This window comes from Trichechus manatus, unplaced genomic scaffold (assembly GCF_000243295.1).
Source record: "Trichechus manatus latirostris isolate Lorelei unplaced genomic scaffold, TriManLat1.0 scaffold00154, whole genome shotgun sequence".
Lineage (NCBI taxonomy): Eukaryota > Metazoa > Chordata > Mammalia > Sirenia > Trichechidae > Trichechus > Trichechus manatus.
The window spans coordinates 6,877,103-6,883,694 of record NW_004444090.1 but is presented as its reverse complement, the minus strand read 5'-3'; the positions used below and the strand labels follow the sequence as shown (position 1 = coordinate 6,883,694).

The 6,592-nt window shown below is 40.1% G+C and overlaps 1 pseudogene; it reads right to left on the bottom strand.

The window, feature by feature from the left end:
* Nucleotides 1-5,302: 5,302 nt before the first annotated feature.
* The window catches only part of LOC101341518 (26S proteasome non-ATPase regulatory subunit 9 pseudogene), a 111,714-nt pseudogene continuing 110,424 nt past the window's right edge, over nt 5,303-6,592 (bottom strand).

The window sequence follows — 6,592 nt, the reverse complement described above, 5'->3', positions numbered from 1 at the left end:
AATAAATATGAGAAGAAACAAATAGTGAGTAAGAGTAAAACCTGGAGAGTGTATTATCCTGAGAGCCAAGTAAAGTTTGGAGTCACGTAACCACACATGACCCCCACCAATGTGTATTATACATATAGCAGCTAGAGTTATCTTAAAAAGAAAAGGAAAGAGGAGGATGACAATGAGGAGAAGGAGGAGTATGAAGATGAGAAGGATGAGGATGAAGAGTACGAAGATGAGGAAGAGGAGGAAAAGGGGGAAGAATAGAAGAAAACAAAAAGGATTATTCCTCTGCTCAAACCCATCACAGGACTTCTTAACTCACTCATTATAAAATCTAAAATCCTGACTTGACCTTTGCTTCCAAGACCTACGTGATCTTCTCATACGACTCTTCCCCTTGTTCACTACTTCAGTCACAATGGATTCCTTTATACTCCTAAAACTCTCCAAGCAAACTCTGATTTAGGGCATTTGCACTTTCTATTCTCGCTCTTTGGATTCTCCAGAGTTTCCTTCCTCACTTCCTTCAGTCTCTGCTCAGATATCACATGATTGTCTTATCAGAGAAAACCGAAAAAAAAAAAAAACAAACCCATTGCTGTTGAATTGATTCCGACTCATAGTGACCCTATAGGGCAGAGTAGGACTGCCCCATAGGGTTTCCAAGGAGTGGCTGGTGGATTCGAACTGCTGATCTTTGGTTAGCAGCTGAGCTCTTAACCACTGTGCCACCAGGACTCTAGAAGCCGTTCTTTACATGGGTATTTAATATTGCACAAGTCCTTGCACTTCTCTACGTCTTCTCTATTTATTTTTCTCCCAGAAGCTTATCACCATCTGATGAATTACGTACTTTACTTACCTATTTATTTATAGCCTGTCTCTTCTGGCTAAAATGTAAGCAGCTTGAGGTCAGGGACTTTATCTATTTTGTTTATTGCTACATTCCCAGATTTATAGCACAGGGTAGAACATCGGGAAATGTCTATTGAATTTATCATCCTAAGGAACAGGCAATATTATATTCATTTTGTAGATGAGAAAAGCTGAGACTCAGAGAATTTATACAACTGATCAAAATCACACGGTATGCATTAGCAAAGCCGAGAAGTCTAATACAGCAAAATTTCTTTTTTCATTTCGTCTTTGACTGGCTCTGCAAAAATTGTCATTGCAAACTAGGAGAGAGGAATTGTGTGAATAGTTGCTGCCCTTCAGTTTCTTTTCATAATGTAAAAAATATCAGGAGATACTGAAAGAGCTGGGAATCTTTTCAAATATTAACAGCCTCTCACCCACTTAGAGTTTACATTTAGTGTCTAAAATGAAATTTATACGAAGGAAGAGCTATGCATGCCAAGTACTCTCCTTTCTTCCCTTCCCTTTCTCCACGTCTTGGAGCTTGATTCACTCCAGTGGAAGAGTACAGATAATTCACTGAGCTATTTGATATGGATAATGAACAACAAACCCACGTGAAGTATTCGGAGGCTGAAAAATGAAAGGAAATTGCTTTGGAAGAAGTTGAGTACAAGGACCAGATCAGCAAACTGATAGGATATATGGAGATAGGAGTGATTTTTGGAAGGCAGGCTGACACATCTGAAAGCAGCCCTGGAAGTAGTGCTATTATTGCCCCATTGAGGTTCTGCACTGAAAAACACAGACCACTAGTGACATCTAACACTGTAAAAATATCTGCGTTTTATCAGTAGGACCACTTTCATAGTAATTTGTTTTTACGTCATTACGAACTTTCGTTTAAAGTTGAGGTCTCTAACTCATCCAAAAGTATTCAGTTATTTTCCTGGTATTTGCCCAATAAGTTACTCATCTGAGATAGAAAGCATTTCTACACTCATCATACATTTTAAATTGTAATGCCTTAACTTCCAAGACTAGCCAAATGACGCAATTAGGTAAAGATTTGAAGAATACTGGGATGCTTGTCAACTATTTCATTTTAAGAATTGTCTCTTTTGTGGTTCTTAGTTTCACTTCAACTCTGAGATTACTGACAGGGCTGACCCAGCCCTGCACACAGTGCCAGCCTCACACTGCCTGACTTAACTGGATGAACTTCCCTTGACAGTGAAGGAAGAAAGAAAGAAAAGGGAAGTGCTGCATATTGTTCAGTCCTACTAGGGCACAGTACTCTGAATCAGTGCCACTGAAAGGTCCAGAAACCTGAAGGAAATAAGTAGTAGAACTCAAGAATAAAAACCATCAAGACAGGGAGAGTAGAACAATGCTTGACACAACCTCAGTGGTGGCTGAGAATTAGCCCAGGGCTGGTCTAATATTCTGTTAGCACAACTCCCAGAGACCTATGGGTAACTGGTCCTTGTTCTGTAGCTCTCATTGCCTGGATCAGGCTTTGTTAGTCAGGGAAGGATGAGGTGGTCCTCTTGCACACATTCAGCCTACCTTAGGTGTAGATGTGCTCCAGTCTTATATGTATATGTATAAGTCTGGCTTGGGAAGTGGAGTATTGGCAGCTGTGCATCCTGAAGTTCTCTCATGGGGCTTTCACTGACTTGGGCGTTGCCATCCACAACTGTTTACCCACCATAACACCCCCATAAATGTCCAAAAGACAGCTGCTGTCACTCTCCAGTGGGTTCTGACTCACTGACTTCCCTTTGTATTTATTTGGAAAGCAAATTTTATTTGATTGACCCAAAGGGTGTTTTTGTCTTTCTGTTAGTACAAATTGATAATCCAAAATTCGTTCTTATACTCTAGCTTTTTGCCTTGGGGTTTAGCTGACAAAAAAGGAAAAGCCCTGTTTTAACTTCTTCTAATTACACACACACATATTACATTAAACAGATAAATGTGTGTGTGTGTGTGTGTGTGTGTATGTGATATTCTAAAAGTTTTGATAATTCCTTTCATGGTGGGCAATGTGATACAGAGGGAAAGGGTTATAGGCTTAAGTAGTTTATTAAACAAAGATTTTTTTTCAATGTAGATATAAATGGTTTCAAGGGATTTGACCTGACCTTTATAAATATTTACTAAATATTTTCATTTTTTCAAACTATTTCAGGGCGAATATGTGACAAAAGTATTCTTGAATGACAGAGGCATCAGGTGTGGATGATGCCCCAACACTGCCTTAAAACGTTTATTTGAAGCTGAGGCAGGATCTAAAAGCTGTGACTCCCAAAACCACTAATTTCAGATCTAAACTTTCTTAACTCCAGCTCTCACAAATTATCCAAGCGAGCTTTGTCTTAAAATAAGCAACCTGAGCATGTGGATTAAATTAAGAAAGATGATATAGTTAGAAAACAGATGGGAAATAATCCGTTTAGAAAATAATCCAAAATAAGCTATTTAAGATAATCAGCCTCAAGAATTAATCAACAAATGGGAGCTTTGGCTATAGAAGATGGTTATTTAACATGCAAGGAGTCCTCTCTTACATGAATGAGATCAAATATAAGTGGTCCTCATCCTTCATCCAGCATTGTTGTGATAGGATAAAACTCCCTCAGCATATATGCAGATTATAAACTATGGAGCAAAGACAGCTGAATGTAATTATGATACCTGCACAATAGTCCTGAAAACAAGAGCCAGAAGACTACCACAAAAAGCCACTTAGCTATGATGCTTAGTGGAAGACATTCCTTCAGGCTGTGTCCCCTCACACCTTTGCACTTTTACTTTCATGAGGTCTCTCTTCGTTTTGCCTGGTGGCTTCACACCTGGAATCACCTCATCTGGATGGCCACGTCACAAAAAATGTCTAGTGGAGAGTGAACAGCTTTAGTTCCTTCTTGTTTAAGAGATGCTCCTGCCACGTCGTCCCCATGCTTCCCAATTCTACAGCCTGTGGGGAAGTGATCCACCACTTACACATCCAACCATCTCTCCTATGCCCAGGTCCACTGTCTGAGAGGTGGGACTAATGAGGAGTTATTGGGCTTGATAACTTCCCAGACACAGTTTTCCTTTAAAAATAATATGCTCCTCAAAAGAAAATAAGAACAGCAAGAAGAATGAGTGTTATGTTAAGAATTCCTAATATTCCAACAGTGTGCTTCAAATATTACTGCCTGCTCATATTCCCCACCATTTGTCCTCTGTGTTCATCTTCCATTCTCTTCTTTTTCAGTGTGTGCATGCATGTGTGGGTACATGCATGTACTCGTTCTTTCTTATCTTTTCATTGCCCTTTTCCCTTTCTCATTTACTGAACACTGTAGTCAGCTAATTCCAGGGATAGGGGGCATTTTCCATTCCCATGCTCAAGACTATAATTCCTGCAATCTGGTGCTGCACCATCTCCTTGGAACTTCAATGCTCCTGAATGAGATAAATCCTACATAGCCCAGCATCTTTGCCAAGTGAATCATTCTCTGGGGCTGAGGTGATCCTACAGATGAGTGCTTGATCCTTTAACAGCAAAGTAGAATCTTAGGTCTAAAAATATTCTCAAACTTCCCCAATTAAATTATCAAAAAAGAAACTAGTCATCTTGTATAGCATACATCAAGTAATATTTTTAGATCTCGAATGGAACAGAAGATTATTTATGAAAAGAGTCATGGTTTATAAATGTCATTATCATACTGTACTATTTTGAAATTCAACTAATTATCCCAAAAGGATGACAAAGTCTACCCAGTACAGCAGCGTGGTTAATGCTTTCCAAATAAAACAAAGGCCATTTGTTTTGACATTCTTCTGCTAGAGTACTAATTAATGTAGTATTTGTGTAATAGTGAAGAAATGCTCTACCAAAAAAGAAATCTTTCTATTTTTATTTGTGTAATAAAATTGATCTGGTTGACTATTTGTAATTTTTTAATAAAAATAGTTCTGATAATAGCCTCTTCTTGGCTTGACATATATCATAGTGATAAACTACTGAGTGGGTGAGAATCTCTTGGCCTTAGTTCCTTATAAATGTATACATTTACAAATACACATTTCTATGCATTTTTTCTCTTCAACCTTTACCAAGTTCTTCCTACTATGTTCCAAGTGTTAGCATCTACACTAATTCTTTTACTTCTCATGAAACCCTATGAAGAAGGCCTGATTATTCCCATTTTATTCATGAGGGCCATGACCTGATTTGTAAAAGATGCTAAGCCACAAGTTAGGTTTGAACAATGTCTTAATACAAACAGATTACATTGGTCTGCCATAGCATTTCCACCACCTAGAAGTTCAGACTTCCAGCCACGTTCAGATCCATAAACTTCAGGGAGTGAAGAGAATGAGGAAGTCCCACTAGACCCAAGTCAAAGGCATGGGAAGATTATTACCTCTTACTGTTCCCCAGGGACAATCATCTTTGCAAAGGAATAATGTTGCAGCCCAGTAGTCCTTTTCCCCCCGCTAGCGTGTTGGGATAAATCTATGCTGGTGTCTCCCCGCTCTTGGCATCACTGTCACATTCAGCAGCTTCCCCTCACTGTGCTACACCACATTGCCCATGTTCTGCAGTGACTGGAAGTTCTGGGCATTTGCAGAGCCAAACTCCACAGTATCGTCATCCACCTGCAGACCTGTGATGCTGGCAGGGGAGCCAGGGCTGATGTTCACTTTGGTAAGGCCTTATGGGGGCAGTGGCCCTTGCTTGGGCTCAAGTTGGGTCTGGGGCTCATGGCCTCATACTGGGTCTCGAGCCTGCTCCTCCTTGCCCCGCACATACAGCTGGTGCAGAACCTCCTCCACCTGCTTCACCTCTGCCTTGTGATCATTCTGCAAGCAGATGATGTTGTGTCTTGCAGTTTGGACTTGATACAGGTCCACGTTTGACCAGGGGTAACCATGAGAATGATGAAACTTGGAACAAGTAGGTAACCTGGCAGAGATGGGACCCAAACCCAAGTCTTCTGAATCCAAAATCCTGTTCCACCATTCCTGTTATTCACTCATATACATGTATGCATTTTACTTTGTAAAATGATGGAAGAAAAAAATGGTCTCTGGAAAAGCCAAACATAGAGGTAAGTCAAACTGAATGCAACTTTCCTTTTTCCCTCTGTGTCCCAAACTTCCCTTTGCTGGCTATCTCATTTGGCACTGCAGAATATTCACATTGCCCAGGGAAAATCAGGCAATCTGAAGGTGAAGAATGAGGATTCTCCTATAGCATTAAACCCTTTCACAAGTGCTCTGTTTGACTGGCAGATACAAAGAGCCTTCCCTGTGACATCCATCACAGGACCACTCCAAGCTTGGTCCCAGTGACAAATACTTGAAGTTAATCATCCGTTTACCTCCACCTTCCCTTTGAAGCTATTGATCAAGCTGTGTTGACAGAACCCTGATGAAATATTAGGCTCTGGGAAAGGCTGAGCTGGCTTTGAATCTACCACCTATTTGAGTACAAAGCAACAGCTTAAGAGACATCTGTCATTTGGCTTTGACATTTAACTATCCTCTTCAATTTGATTCCACATGTATTTTGGACAGAATTGTAGATTGTGTAAATACTACAATGCGTATCATGAAGCTTGTGACTGTCATTGGACTGAAACAGACTTGCATCCTAGCAATTATATCAAAGAACTGTAGCACTGCAGGGCTTGGGATATAGAAGCTCATTCAATGTTCTGTTACCTAAAGAATG